Genomic DNA, 14,021 nt, shown 5'->3' on the forward strand with positions numbered 1-14,021 from the left:
ATTTAGCCGGCAGGCACACGGATGCTTATTTTTAAAAAAAGAACTTGTTTTATTGCGCTCGAGGTGACCGGGAAGTTTGTCCCCGCGGGTCACTCGCTCCATCTGGTCCTGGAGACGAGATGCCAGGGCGAGGCCTAACCTGCCTGCTGGCGCCCAGCGAAGATTTTAACGTTTTCTGTTCCCTTCGGGGTGGTTTTACCACGCTTGAGAGGGACGCCTACCGCGGAAGGCCGCGGACCGAGGGCGGCATCGCGTCCTTGTCTGCTGTCTGGGCACAGCCCAGAGAGGCCGCGGGTCCCCTCCCCGTCCCCCAAGGTCTGGAGTGGGGCTTGACCAGCCTGGGATATTAACAAATATCGGTGGACTGCATTTCGGTGATCATTCCACAAGCTGAAATGGCTTCAAAATCACCTTTATGAGTAATAAGTTTATTCCAGGAATGTGGCAAAATGCAAGTCTGATAGTTTTCGTGTCTTCATGGAGCAGCTTCCGTCGGTTGCCTTCGTTAGCGTTTAGATCTACTCGGATTAGCAGTTGGCTTGCCCTGAAAAATGCGTTTGTTCTGCTGAGATCTGAATTTAAAGTTATCCCAAGGAGGAAAAACTAAGCTCCTAAAGGCGCATCTAAAATATCTTCTCCCTTTGGGAACTTTGCGGTGTATGTATGGAGTAGGTAGTAGTTACGGAGACTTAGTTTTTAATTTTTAATTGAAAAATGCTACCTTTGAAGGTCTTAAAATACTTGAATATTTTTCTCATTTAAAACATTTTCTCTGAGAAGCACAGGAATAGTTTCTGGTTTTTTTTGTTGTTGTTGTTGATCACAAAAGCACTACGAATTGTTAATATTTGTAGTCTGTTTGCCAAATGCTATTATTGGTATTCTGAGGATAAAAATGGAAATATAATATTGTAATAATTTTAAAATTTTTATTAAAATATAGATTTTAAATTATATTATGTAATTCAAACAAATATTTTACATGTATGTTCATACAAGCATTATTTACTATAGCCAAAAGGTGTCCATCAATGGATGAATGGATAAACAAAATGTATTGCATACCTACAGTGGAATATTATTCAGCCTTAAAAAGGGAGGAGAGCCCCATCACATGCTACAACGTGGACGAACCTTGAGTACATTATGCTAAATGAAATAAGCCAGTCACAAAAGTCACAAATACTGTATGATTCCATTTACATGAGGTACCTACAGCAGTCAAAATCATAGAGACGGAAAGTAGAAGTGTGGTTACCAGCAGCTGGGGCAGTGGGAAATGGGAAGATAGAGTTTCATAGGTACGGAGTTTTAGTTTGGGAAGATAGAAATAGTTTTGGAAGCATATGATGGTAATGGTTGCATAACAATGTGAATGTACTTAATGCCACAGAACTGTACACATTAAGAAAGGTTAAATGGTAAATTAAAGGTTATGTATATTTTACTACCATAAAACAATTTTTAAAGTGGTATTGTGTAAAGACCAGCAAAACTAAGAAGCTAGCAGTTTCTTTACACTTGTCATACTGTACAATTTCTAGGTAGACAACTAAGATGTTCATCTTATGGTTTAATGTTTAGTTGTAAAGGTTGTGTGCTTCTCATTTGGTTCCAAGAAAGAGTATTTAGGCCAATTTCAGGGAGAAATATGTGTATAGATATATTCATATGTCAAACTGATTAGTGCTGAATGTCACATTTCCATATTCTAATAACATTTCTAGCAAAGAAGAGGACACAGTGAAGAGAGAATTGCCCGCATTGTCATTGTCTCTCTCTGAGTCTAGAACGCCTAACGCTTGGGTGTGGAGAGACTCAGCCTCAATTCACTTTCTAGCAGCCACTGAGATGTGCTTGCCTGGGGTGCCCCCTGGCAGGCAGGGCTGGAACTGCTTTCCAGTACCCACACGGACTGTGAACGAATCTTTCTTTGTGCTTTGTGTACAGAATGGAAGTTCAACAAATATTTGTTGAATGTGTATGTCCTTCCAATACGCAGCAGCCCAGAGCAAACGTGGTAATCTTGTGTGTGTTCATGTGAAAGCAGAATTTAATGGTGCTTTTAAGCACCAAAGTTTAACATGCATGAGAAAACTGTATCTCCATTTTTTCCTTTTCGTTTACAATTACTTGTATAAGCCAGGCACGGTGGCTCACGCCTGTAATCCCAGCACTTTGGGAGGCCGAGGCGGGCGGATCACATGAGGTCCGGAGCTTGATACCAGCCTGGCCAACGTGATGAAACCCCGTTGCTACTAAAAATACAAAAATTAGCCGTGTGTGGCGGCACCTGCCTGTAATCCCAACTACTCAGGAGGCTGAGGCAGGAGAATCACTTGAACCGGGGAAGCGGAGGTTGCAGTGAGCTGAGACTGCACCACTGTACTCCAGCCTGGGTGACAGAGCAAGACTCCATCTCAAAACAAAAACAAAAAAACAAAAACAAAACAAAATTACTTGTATAGACCGTCACTATTCCTTACTTACTATGCTGATTGACAATGTATAGTATTTCAGTTACTCTGCGGGCTATAAATAGCTCTAATAGCACTTAAAAAAATGAATCCAGCTGGGTGTGGTAGCTCATGCCTGTACTCCCAGCACTTTAGGAGGCCGAGGCGGGTGGATCACCCGAGGTCAGGAGTTTGAGACCAGCTTGGCCAACATGATGAAACGCTGTTTCTACTAAAAATACAAAAAATTAGCCAGGCATGGTGGGGTGGTGCGCACCTGTAATCCCAGCTACTCGGGAGGCAGAGGCAGGAGAATTGCTTGAACCTGGGAGGTGGAGGTTGCAGTGAGCTGAGATCGTGCCACTGCACTCCAGCCTGGGCAACAAGAGCAAAACTCCATCTCAAAAAAAAAAAAAAAAAAAAAAAAAAACGAATTCCAACAATCTAACTTTTATTTATTGAACTTCTCCTCATACAAGGCCTTGGGCTGGGTGTTGACGGATGGGAAGGTTCCACTTTCTCTACTCAGAGAACTCATTGCGCCCAGCTCTGTGCCAATTTTTGTCCACAGGAGGATTTTACAATCTGTTGTTTCTGAATTACAAAGTATTAATTAACAAACAGTTAGCGGGTGTGGTGGATCATGCCTGTAATTCCAGCACTTTTAGAGGCCAAGGCAGGAGGATTGCTTGAGCCCAGGAGTTCGAGACTAGCCTGGGCAATACAGTGAGATGCTCCCCTACCCCAACCCCCCATCCAGTCTCCACAAAAATATTAAAAAATTAACCTGGCAAGGTGGCTCCTGCCTGTAGTCCCAGCTACTCAGGAGGCTGAAGTGGAAGGATTGCTTGAGCCTGGGAGGTCGAGGCTGCAGGGAGCCATGCCCCTGCACTCCAGCCTGAGTGACAGAGCAAGGCCCTGTCTCTAAAATAAAATAAAATAAAAATAAATAAAATAAAAAAATAAAATCCATGGGATAATTTCTATGAAGTGATTGCAATTGGGAGAAAAATATAAACAAGCAGTGTTTATTTCTTATCTCGCATGTGGAAAAATGAGATTTGCATGTCTCATATGGGCTCTGCAGGCCTTGGAAATGTCCCCTGTGGAAATTTTCTGGGCTGTGCAGTTAATACAACCTGTATCCAACTCTTGTTGGATAATTTATTTAATTCCAGAAAATTGGGTAGTCAGAATGGAGGGTGGCAGAGATATCAGTGCAAGTAGTCAGAAGTACAGACTTTCTAGAACTACTAGGCTGAATAGAGGATTACACTGAGATAGGGTTTTCATAGAAATTTTAAGTTGCAAAAAATTTCAAACCAGAATGCTAGGATGAGAACATTTATTTAGCAATGTGGTATGCATTATAAAGAATATTTTCTCTTTCTTGCGGAGAGTTAAATCCAGTAATTTGAGATTCCATCTCCCGTGGGAGTTTGCTTTGAAAACATAATGACTGTAAGGTAAATAAATCAGACTTGATTAATCATGTTACGGCAGCATACAATTTCATGAATACTTTAAGAACTGCATTATTCTTGCACAAATGATTATATCCAACTGATAGGAGCATTTAGAGCATATTAACTAAATCCTCTTTGGTGAAAGTTGTGTGTTGTATCCAGACATTTCAGGTTAATCTGCTGGAAAGTCCCTTTGATGTTGTTCTTCCTTTCTTTTGATGTATGTTTTCTAAGTATCCATAAATCCTTGCTTGGCTAGTCAGAAGGGTTGGGAAGACCAAACTGGAAAAACTGCCCAGAGAAGGCAGGAGGAGCAGGGTGCTATGGAGAAAGAGTAGCCATGGTGCCGGGGCTCAGGAACTGTGCATTGACACGAATGAGGACAGCAGGGTGGAGGGTGAGAAAGAGCACTTGAGACTGGGCGTGGTGGCTCACGCCTGTAATCCCAGCAATTTAGGAGACTGCTTGAGCTCAAGAGTTTAAGACCAGCCTGGGCAACATGGAAAAACCCCGAGTCTACAAAAAATACAAAAATTAGCCGGGCATGGTGGCGCATGCCTGTAGTCCCAGCTACTCAGGAGGCTGAGGTGAGAGGATCGCTTGAGCCTGGGAGGTGGAGGTTGCAGTGAGCCGAGATCGTGCCACTGTACTCCAGCCAGAACGAGACCTTCTCCGAAAAAAACAAAAACAAAAACCAAAACCAAAAAAGCACTTGGGCAGCAGCCGAATTAGAAAATTAGATCTCCTCATGTGGAAGAGGGTCAGTGTGATTCCTAAAGCAGGTAGGCGAAGCACTGATAAACCATAGACAAGCAAGAGTGTCAGAGTCCTTGTCTGCTCAGTTATTGTCAGTTATCATCAGGTAGAACAAGCCTTGTCCTGGTATTTCATGTACTTCAGAAATAAAGACAGCCTTGGTTGAGAACAGACTTGTTTCTGATAATAATAACATAACCCTTCACCACTGCTTGGTGTTTTAGCGTTTTCAAAGTGCTTGATCTTATTTGAGCTTCAAAACAAACGTGTGAGGAAGGAAGGGCAGGGATCATTTCCCATTTCACAGAGGAATACGTTGAGAGATGGGGAGGTGAAATGGTTTGCAGACATGTGTCACTGCTGGTAAATAGCTTATGGGAGTTTGGGCTCTGACCTTGCAGGTATCAACCTAGTTCTTTCTGTGTAGCACTGTGAGACTTCTGAGGTTGACTAGGAAAAGAACTTAGTCATCCATAAATCAGTAAAAGTCGTGGTAACATCTAGAAAGGGCTAACATCAGTGATGTGAAGTCGTCAGCCTGTGGTTCTGAGGGAATGGGCCACAGTCCTGGAGGACCCCCATGCCTGCGCCCAGCCTGACTGGGCAAGATGACCCACTCCTCACCACCCCTAGGTACAAGAAGAGCTCCTCGCCTCCTGGTGAGCCTCACAGGGTCTGAGAATTTGCCTTGCCTGAGGATCTCAAACGACAGAATTTAAATTTGGTGGTGTTCACAAGCTGAAGGAGTTTATTTTCATGAAAATTGGGAGGGAAAAGGTGGTGCTTTATCATTTCTTCTGGGGAAGTAATCTTCCGGGGAGGTGTTAACACTATTACCCTCATTTTAAAAATTAAGAAAACAGGTAGAGTGTGGTGGCGCATGCCTGTAATCCCAGCGCTTCGAGAGGTGGAGGCAGGAGGATTGCTTGAGGCCAGGAGTTTGAGACCAGCCTGGGCAACAAAGCAAGACCCTGTCTCTACAAAAAATAAAAAAAGTTAGCTGAAGGCAGTAACATGCGCCATAGCCCCAGCTGCTGGGGAGGCTGAGGTGGGAGGATTGCTTTGAGCCTAGGATTTTGAGGCTGCAGTGAGCTATGATCCTGCCACTGCACTCCAGCCTAGGTGACAGAGTGAGACCCTGTCTTACAAAAAGAAAATAAACAAAAATTAAAGAAACCAAGTAGAGAAAGGATATGTGACTTATTCAAGAGCGTGGTCTACTTTGGTGGAAGGTGGTCAATGTGTCTCAGGCTGAAGTTGTAAAGTGAGAAGAACAGGAGGGCGACCTGAACGATTAAGGCAAAACTTCGAAATGTGCCCCAGCAGAGATTTATTTTTCAGGGGATGTTTTGCATTCCAGCCCCTCTGCCTTCCTGGCGTTTAGTGCGATTTGTTTAGCCATGTGCTCCCTGGTGTGTGTTTTTGAATGTGTGTGAGATGGGTTGTCTCTCGGGACCTGGCAGGTGCGGCCACCAGGTCAGGGCTGCCCCCCAACCCTGTGCCTCCTTCCTCCTAGGCTCTGGCCCCCTCAGTGCTGAGGGTGATACAGAGCACTTTTCAAGCTGGATTTGTAATGTGGCCTCTCCCCTCCAAACTCCTGGAGATCATGCAAAGGCCTTTGGAGCCAGCCAGTCACCTGGAAGGTGACATTCCCACCAGCTGAGGCCTCACCTTCAGCGGGGGCTAGGCAGCTTTGGAGCCTGGGGCCAGGCAAGCTCACTCTGCCCATATCCCTGCCACGTGTGGCCCAGCGGATGATCACCTGTCTTCATCTGCGTACTGGGCTACATCCCTCCTGCCGTCCCCCACTTCCCTGATGACACCCACAGCAAGCCCCTACCCAAGTGTTCTGTGATCCCCTGTAAATGTGGCCTCCCTAGCTACTTGCTTTTATGAAACCAACAATCCTGGGGACACAGTTTTCGGCTGTCTCAAGACGGGGCAACCACTCTTTTCCCCAGGCCTGTGGGTCCCAGGCCTGGAGCTAGGGTTGGCATTCTTACCTGAATTCTCCACTCTATCCCAACCCCTGAGGCCGCCTGAGGAGGCTCAGACTGTGTCAGGCTAGGAGGACAGTCAAACCACAAAAACATGCCTTTTAAGAAGTATAAGCACAAATCCCTCTTTGATGTTATATAAAAGCTCAGTGTCACTGATTAGGAATCCAGCAGCCCAGGTCCCTGTGTGGACATGACGGTGTTGAGGGAAGCGGATTGACCGCTGGCGGTTGTGTCCACAGCGAGGAGGCGACTCTCCACTGTTGCTGTGCCAGCCACGTTTCCAGGAGTGTGTTTAGTTTTGGACAGAGTCCAGTGAAAAATCCAATCTATTTAAACAATGGAACATCACCCATTTAAAAGGTGACTGGCCCATTTAAAAGGTTACAGAGAGGACTGAAAAACCACAAACTATAAAGAGGGGTTGAAGGGAGTGGGAATATTTCCCTAAGAGAAAGGACTCAGAGAAGACCCCTGTCCATTTAATGAGTACTGGTTACATGCCAGGCACTGGGCCAAGACACTTACATATATTAGCTCACTTAATCCTCACAGCAGCCCAGTGAGGGTCATATGAAGAAACGGAGGCTCAGGAAGGTTAATTAACTTGCCGAAGGCCACACAGCTAGAATGGGGCAGGGTCAGGATGTTAATATGAATCTGCGGCCCCAAGCGCTTGCTCTTAACCAGCTGTGTGTGTGTGTGTGTGTGTGTGTAAACACAGTCATATGTGTATGTATGTGTGTATATATATTTGTGTGTGTCAAAAAGTTTAGGCTGGCTTTGTATGTCCACCAAAAGGACAACCATGACCTGTGGGCAGAAGTTCCTGGAGAACAGCTTTTGCTTAAACCCATTACATATACCCAACTAGAGTTGTCAAGAAGTGGCTTCAGGATGTGGTGGTTTCCAAAGGTAGTGGGTGGGATGTCTGTGGAGTGTGTCTCTGAGAAGGTGGCCAGGAAATGCATCTATGAGGTGATGGGAAGTAACTTCCTGGAAGGGAAGAAGAGTTCAGATTAAATTAAGGCTGGATGTTAGAAGTGTTAGATAAAACCTTTTGGAGGACCTGGTGGATGCTGGAAATTTGTTAAGCGAGCCATCCATGTAAAGTGCAGCAGGGAAGGGTGCGTCTTGGAGTCAGCTGGTGGGCGACACTGTGAGGCGACTAGCCCTGCGAACTCTTGGGAGGCTGGGACTGAAGAAGACTGAGGAGGAACAGATGTGCCCTGGGCTCCCTTCTCCAGCTCCTTAAAATACCTGTGTCCTACAGGGAGGACAGACGGAGAGATGGTGCCACAGAACCCAGGAACTGAGCCTGGGAGGCTTTGCTGCTTTTGGTGTTGGTTGAACAGGATTTGTTCATGGATTACTTTTTTTTTTTTTTTCCACTCAGGCTGGAGTGCAATGGTGCCAACACAGCTCACTGCAGTCTCAATCTCCCAGGCTCAAGTGATCCTCCTGCCCCAGCCTCTCAAGTAGCTGTGACCACAGGCGTGCACCACCACATCTGGCTAATTGTTAAATTTTTCATAGAAATGGGCATGTTGGCCAGGCTGGTCTTGAATTCCTGGCCTCAAGTGATCCTCCTGCCTTGGCCTCCCAAAGTGCTGGGATTACAGGCGTGAGGCACCATGCCTAGCCATGGATTACCTTTTTGATTCCTCCTTTGCTCTTTTCTTTCTTGGCTTCTACTGGCTACATTTTCTTCTCACTTGTCTTTCCTATCCTTTCCTTTTAATTTCACTTTTGCCTAATGCAGTCATAAAGACATTTCTGTCAATGATGAACTGTATATCCAACGGTGGTACCATAAGATTATAATGCCATATTTTTACCATACCTTTGGTATGTTTAGATATGCAAATTCTTACCATTATGTTACAGTTGCCTTCAGTAATCAGTACAGTCACATGCTGTACAGGTTTGTGGCCTCGGAGCGATAGGCTACACCACACAGCTTAGGTGTGCAGTAGGCTATTCCATTGGTTTGTGTGGGTACACCCTATGATGTTCCCACAATAACAAAATTGGCTAATGACACAATTCTCAGAACGTACCTCTGTCATTAATCGAGTGACTGGGTATCATTTCTTCTTTCCCTCCCCTCAGTCCCCATCGCTGACGGCTCTTCTGCATCAGTAACCAGCCCCCACCACCACAGCGTCCTTTTTACTCTTCCTTCCTCCCCACCCTTATCCCTTGTGATGGGAGGAATGAGCAGAGATGGTGCAGGACCAGCCAGTTCCTGCCAGCAGACTCCCTGCCACCAGCAGCCATTGCCAGATAAGTAGAATACACCTATTTCTTCAGGACAATTGAGAGAAAGTCTGAGTTTCCATCACTGGTCTGCCCTTATTAGCTCTCTGCCTTGGGGTAAGTGGCTTGCCCACACTGCCCCCGTTTCATGAGCTTATGTACATGGAGATTACGTAGGATTGTTACGAAGATGAATCAACATGACCCAGTGTATGAAGTAGCCTAAACCAGTGCTGGTGCATAGTTGGTGCTCAAAAAATGGCACCCGTTATTATTACTTAGAAACTTGTATAGCAGTTTGCCATTGCTGTGACATTTATATTGTAATTTACACAGGTATTGATCCTCAAGAGATTAGGGAAAAAATCTTTCACTACTAATGTCATTATTTCCCCTTCTTTGCAAAAGCTACTTACTACGAATAGAAACATTTACATAACGAGTGAATTTCTCAAATGGTGCAAGAATCAACCGCAAAATAGGCCTCCTCTTTTGAGTTTGGGAGAGAATAAACAAACAGAAATGAAACAACCTGGTTCCTATGAAGCCTCTTCTTGCTTCTTTTTGCCTCCCTGCGGGCCCCTTTGTCAGCACAGGGCAGGTGCTGAAGAACTTGTGCTCATCTGGCCCAAGCGCCTCCTCCATGTTTTCATCCTTGACAAGCCCAGACCAGGAACTCAATGTCCCCTCACAAGAGGACAAATTTAATTTCCTGCTTATCCAAAATTTGTTTTATTTGATACGTAGGGACAATGTGTTTATAAATGGTTAGCAGCTATTAAGAGTGTAGAAATGTGTCATTTTCTTAACAGATAAGATCACCAACCCTCTTGAAAAAAAGTTGACATCACTTTCTAATATGGCCCCTGTGTAATGTCCCCAAGGCACTGTGTGATGCCACAAAGGCAAAATAAAATATTTGAAGTGTGTAGATTTCAGTTTACAAAGGCCAGGCCTATTGTTTGCCAAGGAAAAGAAAGCAGGAACCACTGGGTTCTCTGACAGTACTTACTTGGCTTTCTTCCTCTAAAAGAATGAGGCATTATTAATCCTTTTATTTCTACCAGAGAGCACAGAGCAGCTGAGTGATAGATGTTATCTAGCTTAAATATGCACTGGGTAAGCATCTGAGTGCAGGTAGCACTGTTCTAGGAATTATGGGGCTCCTGGGAAAGCGTAATGTGTTTAGTAGCTTATAATCCATCAATATGAGTTGATGTTGATAAGTTCATTAATATGATTGATGAACTTATAATTCATCAACCCATCAAATGGCTGACAAGCACATGAACTATGCCAAAGGCGCTGGGGTGTGATGGTGAGCTGAGTTGGGGGTCTATTCTCTCTCAACTTACAATCAACAAGATGAGCATTAAACAGGTAAATGCACAAGAAAACATGTACTGTGTTTCACTGCATCTAAAGTACGGTTGATCATAAGACATATCACCATGTATGTACCACTGAAGTAAAAGCCTGACTGTCGTTGTTGGATGTCGCCAATTGTAAAGCACGGCTCTCTATTTCACAGGTGTTAGAATGGGAAAGAATTGTGTGTCTTAGAATCTGTGTGTGTAAGAGTTAACTTATAAGTAAGTTAATCACTAATCATGGTGAGTTCTTTATAGAAAAGGTGTTACAAGAAAGCCCAACAGAGAGCCCTGCTTTAGGATGAGTGACATTTCAGCTGAGGCTTGAAGGGTAAGGACAGGGGAGAAGAGTTGGTGGGATGCTGTCTCCAATGGGTGGTGCAGGAGATAGGTGAACAGCGGTGCAGGGGAGGGAGATCAATATGGTGGGGATAGTCAGGGAAATATTGGAGGTGGGAATTGAGCTGCATTTTGAATGATTTGAGGTGGAAAAGGAAGGCCCAAACAAGGGACATAACACTAGCTAAGGCCAAAAGCAAAAGATAATGGGTGAAAAATCCATTTTATAATTCAAGTGGAATCCCAAGAGACCCCAAATAGCCAAAACACTCTTGAAAAGGAGGAACAAAATTAAAGACTCACTCTTCCTGATTTCAAAACATACTACAAAGTGATAGTAATCAACACAGTTTAGTACTGGCATAAAGACAGACATATAGACCAATGGAATACAACACAGAGGCCAGAAATAAACACTTACATATATGGTCATCTTCCACAAGGGTGCCAAGACCATTCAATGAGGAAAGGACAGTTTTTCAGCGTATAGTGGGGAAAGCTGGATATCCACATGCAAAACAATCAAGTTGGACCCTAATCTTCCACCATATACAAAAATAAACTCAAAATGAGTAAAAAACCTCAATGTTAGACCCAAAATAATTCAACTTGTGGAAGAAAACAAAGGGCAAAACTTCACAAACTTGGATTTGGCAATGATTTCCTGGTTATGGCACCAAAGCCACAGGCAATAAAAGAAAAAATAGACAAATGGATTTTATGAAAATCAAAAACTTTTATGCTTCAAAGGACACTAAAGAGAGTGGGAAAGCAATCCACAGAATGGGAGAAAATATTTGCAAATCACATATCTGATAAGGAACTAATATCTGGAATATATAGAGAACTGCTAAAACTGAACAATAACAGTATCAACAGAAAACAAGCTGATTCAAAAGTGGGCAAAAGACTTCAGTAGACATTTCTCCAAAGATAGACAAATGACTCATAGGCACATGAAGAAATGCCCAATATCACTAATCCTTTGGGAAATGCAAATCAAAACCGCTATGACAGCCCACCTCACACCCATCAAGATGGCTACTATCAAATAAACCAAAAATAACAAGTGCTGATGAGGATGTGGAGAAACTGGAGGCTTTGTGTACTGTTAGTGGAAATGTAAAATGGTATAGTTGCAGTGGAGTACTGTATGGTCCTAGCGCTTTCTGGGAAGATGAGTTAATTCTCTCTTCATTTCGGGGCCCATGTGCGTGGGTGGTGGGCTGGGAAACTTCTGTTGCTTCTGGGCTTCCTCCCCCATGGCTGCCGCGAGTCTCAACACTCACTTGCACCCTGGCTCCCGCCTGGCATCCTCAGCCTGCCCTGCTGCCTGCATCCTCAGCGAATTCTACTCGTCCTCACCCAGTGTCCCTCAAGGCTTCCTTCAAATGTCCTCTCCACCAAGGAGCTTTCCCCGCCACCTGAGGCAGAGGAAACCACTCCTTTCTTGATTCTACAGATGCAGATTCAACAGACACCTGGCACTGATGGGCACCGAGATGTCCTGTGTGTTCATGGAGTTTATGTTGGGGTTTGGTTGGGGGCACCCCCGAGCTCCCCTCCACAGTTCAGAATGAAACAAGAAATAGGACAGGCAGATAAAAATAAAAATGTCAGCTTCAAAAGCCAGGATAAAGTGACTTGATACCCCTTTCTAAACTAGACAGAATCAACTACCTGCTCACAGCTGCTGGCCTCTTTGTTGGTGGCATAACCTGCCCCAGGCAGCTTCGGCTGCAGCCAAGGGTGAACCAGGACACCCCACCACCCCCAGGCCTTCAGGCAGTGCCACATTGGAGAGGAGGGCAGAGGGCATCGGCCCTCAAAGGGCCAATTCCATCCCCCAGACTCATGGATGAGTTATGTCTCTCCTCCCCTAGAGAGGAGGAAACGATGGAGTGAGTGAGAGAGAGAAAGAGAGGGCACACTGAGGTGGAATTCGACCATGGGGCATCCTCATAGAAATATGAGAACAGGGGTGGGATACCCCCTCCCGGGGCACACCTTACATTGCACAGTGGTTGTTTTTCTGTCTCTTTTTTATCTGAATGTACACTTTTGCCAGCAGTAAAAATTGCCATATTTGCTTTTGTGCTCCAGCCTTTAAGAGGGGCTCAGAAAGTTCTTGGGAGGTGTTGTTTGCTTAAGTGGAATGGGAAGGGGACAGGACATCTCTCTTTCCAAAACTCAGGTTTGTTGACTCCTGGATTTCACACTCTCTGACTGCTTGGGTGAGGGTGGAATGGAGGGCTGTCCCCCACCCTCGCACCTGCACGGTGGCATGCTTTCCTCCTACTCCAGGGAATTCCTCGTGGCCTCATGGCCTGGGCTGTTTCTGGCTTCAAGCTCCACGTGGCCTGGCCCCAGCGGTCTGGTCCACCCTGTACTTGGTGCCCCCGCTGCCACCTGGCCTCAGCTGGAGTGACGCACCTCATCCATGCGGGCCTGGCGTCTGGAAGGTGGCTGGGCCTCTCGGGCTTGAGCACCATCATCTTAGCTCCAACATGTCATTATTCCTTCCTCACTGAGGACTTTTCTGCTTCCTAATTGGTTGTTGCAGATGAGGCCCCCATGCTCTTTTAAGAAAACCTGTTGTGCCCCAGGCTTGGCTGTGATGGGCACTGACTCATACAGAAGTAGAAAGGCCTGCTGAGTCATCAACACTCCTGCGACGCCCTCGCATTTTCATTAATGACGGCCTCCCTGCCACACGTGAATCACTCCAGCCCGAGATCTGAAACCAGGACACACCCCAGGGGCGAGGTGACGCTGAGTGAGCCCAGCTGTGTCCCTTTCATGAGAACTCAGAGCACAGGGCTCTGTGTGCGTGGCCGTCCCCTCCAGCGAGGAGGAAGTAAATGCCAGGATTAGTGGAAGATCATTTCCTTCTATCTGCCTTGGCTTACGTCTTTCAGAATTCAAACACCTGCACTGTTGACCCTGCAATGGTGGAGTTTTTGCATTTTCCTTCAGTCCGATTGCTAAAATACTTCCCTCTCATGTGAGCTGTTGTGAAAGTCATCAGCCAGATACCATTCTAAAAACAAAGAATGTGCTTCTCGTATGTTGCGTGCTGGTTACTGAAATATTAGGGAATTACATAAAGGTTTTCTGGGGCACATATTCAAGCTGAATGATAAAATTGAAGGTCACACAAAGCTAAGGTCTTTCAAGTCCTGACCCAATTAGCTCTCTGTTAGCTCTCTGACTGTGGACAAGCTGTCTGGTCCTCTGAAGCGTACTTTGTTCACCCTGGGTAGGGGCCCTCTGTTTTAACAGCGTTTGGCAGATGAAAACATTTGCAAAGCCAAAGGACAACGAAATCTACGGAAGCCTACCATATGCCAATGACTCCACCAAATGTTTTCTCTTCTT

The sequence above is a fragment of the Pan paniscus genome, chromosome 14 (assembly GCF_029289425.2).
Source record: "Pan paniscus chromosome 14, NHGRI_mPanPan1-v2.0_pri, whole genome shotgun sequence".
Classification (NCBI taxonomy): Eukaryota; Metazoa; Chordata; class Mammalia; order Primates; family Hominidae; genus Pan; species Pan paniscus.